The sequence below is a fragment of the Triticum urartu genome, chromosome 2, assembly GCF_003073215.2.
Source record: "Triticum urartu cultivar G1812 chromosome 2, Tu2.1, whole genome shotgun sequence".
Taxonomy (NCBI): Eukaryota; Viridiplantae; Streptophyta; class Magnoliopsida; order Poales; family Poaceae; genus Triticum; species Triticum urartu.
Genome location: NC_053023.1, coordinates 527625434 through 527628675, shown reverse-complemented (window position 1 = coordinate 527628675; position 3242 = coordinate 527625434).

Sequence of the window (3242 nt, the reverse complement as noted above, 5' to 3'; positions counted from 1 at the left end):
AATGAAAATGATGCAATGGAATGAAATGATGTGCTCTCTGAGACGAACATTTTGATATGATATATGCCCAAAACGGAGCTACGGATGCAAAGTTATAGCATGATGAACAGGGCAACATGAACTAGGGTTTCGGGAGAAAGTCAACCCAAAACGGATCTCAGATCCTGATTTGGGGCACGGACTATGAGATTCGCCGGAGAAGCACTGTAGCCGGCCGGAGCTTCGCGGGGCGTCGCCGGAGAGGAAGAGGTCGGAGTCGGGGACGAGGCCGGCCGGCGTCGGAGGAGGAAGGCGGGGCGCACGACGGAGCGACGGTCGCCGGCGCGGTGCGGGCGGCGGTCGCCGGCGAGGCAGCGGGCGGCGGGCGCGGCGGCGGTGCGGGAGGCAGTCGCCGGCGAGACAGCGGGCGGCGGGCGCGAGGGCGGTGCGGTCGGGCGACCGCGGGCGGTGGCGCCCGTGCGGTGGCGGCGGTGGGACGGGCCCCGCGGGCTCGCGATGGGCCTAGCGGGCCGCGCGGCTGGGAGGCGCGGGGAGGACAAGTGGCGGCGGCGGATTCGTCGGCGGCTGGCAGCTGGACACGTCCGGTCCGGGATGGACACGTCCGGCGGCTGGAGGTGGAAGAGGGCTAGGGTTCCGCCCGTGAATTTTTCGGGGAAGCCCACATATTTATAGGTAGAGAGAGCTAGGAGAGTCCAAATGAGGTGCGGTTTTCGGCCATGTGATCGTGATCGAACGTTCTAGATGATGGAGAGGGTTTTGGTGGGTTTTGGGCCAAATTGGAAGGGTGTTGGGCTGCAACACACACGAGGCCTTTTCGGTCCCTCGGTTAACCGTTGGAGTATCAAACGAAGTCCAAATGGTACGAAACTTAACAGGCGGTCTACCGGTAGTAAACCAAGTCCGCTTGGCAAGTCTTGGTCCAATCCGGAAATGTTTAATCCCCACACACGAAAGAAAGGTAGAAATGACCACCGGAGGAGAACGAAGCATCGGAATGCAAAACGGACAACGGGGAAAATGCTCGAATGCAAGAGATGAACACGTATGCAAATGCAATGCACATGATGACATGATATGAGATGCATGACAACGATAACAACACACGGAGATAAAACCCCGAACCCGAGAAAATAAAATAACTTAAGGCCGGAAACGACAAGAGTTGGAATACATATTGGGAAAGTTATATCCGGGGTGTTACATCTCACTATCCTTTTCACAGTTTTAAGATGACATTCTTTAGGGGTCGCTTGATATCGTGCACACATGCACACACTTAGCATAATATCAAGACGAGAGGCGCATAGATATAACAATGAACCGATCATAGAGCGGTAAACTTTTTGATCAACCGGTTCACCATCTTTGGTCAAATCAAGATGTCCACTAGTAGGCATGGGTGTAGTCATACCTTTGCATTCTTGCATGTTGAACTTCTTGAATAAGTCCTTGGTGTACTTTGTTTGAGAGACAAAGGTACCTTCCTTAGTTTGTTTGATTTGCAAACCAAGAAAGAATTTGAGTTCACTCATCATAGACATCTCAAACTTCTCCGACATAGCTTTCCAAACTTCTCACTAAAATGAGGGTTAGTCGAACCAAATATAATATCATCAACATAAATTTGGCACACAAATAGTTCTCCTTTAACCCTTTTAGTAAAAAGAGTAGAATCTATTTTTCCAATTGCAAAGCCTTTTTCAATAAGGAACTTGGTCAAGCATTTATACCACGCTCTAGGAGCTTGTTTAAGACCATAAAGAGCTTTGTGGAGTTTGTAAACATGATTAGGTTTCTTAGGATTGATAAAGCCGGGAGGTTGCTTAACATAAACTTCCTCCTCTATTTCACCATTTAGAAAAGCACTTTCAATGTCCATTTGGTACAAGGTGATATCATGGTGATTAGCATAAGCAAGTAAGATACGAATGGACTCAAGTCTAGCAACGGGGGCATATGTCTCACCATAGTCCATACCTTCGACTTGAGTGTAGCCTTGGGCGACTAGACGTGCTTTGTTGCGAACAACTTGTCCGTCTTCATCTTGCTTGTTGCGAAACACCCATTTGGTACTGATGATGTTGTGGTTGTTGTTGGGCTTCTCAACCAATGTCCACACTTGATTTCTCTCAAAGTTGTGTAGCTCTTCATGCATGGCGTTTATCCAATCCAGATCTTCCAATGCTTCTTCAACCTTCATAGGTTCAATGCTAGAGATGAATGAATAATGTTCACAAAAGTTAGCCAAACGAGTTTTAGAGCGAGTGATTCTCTCGGTTTGGATATCATTGTAGATTTGCTCAATGGGATGGTCTTTGGCGACTCTTGCTCGAACTCGTGGGAGCTTTTGCTTGGCTCGGGGTGGAACATCCATTTCATCTTGTTCTTCTTCTTGGCCTTCTTCATTGTTAACATCGTCGTTCTCTTGTCGTGGTGGAGAAGGAGGTTGTTGATGTTCATCTTGGCGTACTTCCTCGTTTTCTTCGTCTTGGTGTGTCCCACTTGTGGATGCTTCCGTATCACCTCTTGGTTCACCTTGTCGTGAGGTGGAAGCTTCCACTTGGACGGACGAGGTACTCTCCTTCACCTCCGTTGGACGAATCTTGCCAATAGACAAGTCTTGGATTGCTTCCGAAGGGTCTTTGTCTCCTACATAAATTGGCAATTTCTCTACTTGCGAGCCGTTAGATTCATCAAACTTCACATCTACCGTCTCTTCAACCTTTCGGGTGAGATTGTTGTAGACACGGTAAGTGTGAGAGTTTGAGCCATAACCAAGTAGGAAACCTTCATGAGATTTAGGAGCAAATTTAGAACGACGATGCTTATCAAGAATGTAGCACTTTGAGCCGAATACCCGAAAGTATCCAACTTGGGGTTTGTTACCGGTGAGGAGCTTGTATGCCGTATTGCCGAGTAGCTTGTGAAGATACAAGCGATTTGTTGCATGACAAGCTGTCTCAACCGCTTCCGCCCAAAAGTGTTTTGGAGTCTTGTACTCATCAAGCATCATTCTTTCCATCTCAATAAGAGTCCGGTTCTTCCTCTCAACAACTCCATTTTGTTGAGGTGTGTACGTAGCCGAGAACTCGTGTGAAATCCCCTCTTCTCAAGAAAGGTATCCACATTTGCGTTCTTGAACTCTGTTTCATTGTCGCTCCGAACCTTCTTGATCTTCAATTCAAATTGATTTTGGGCCTTCCTAGCAAAGTTCTTGAAGATATTTTGGACCTACGATTTAT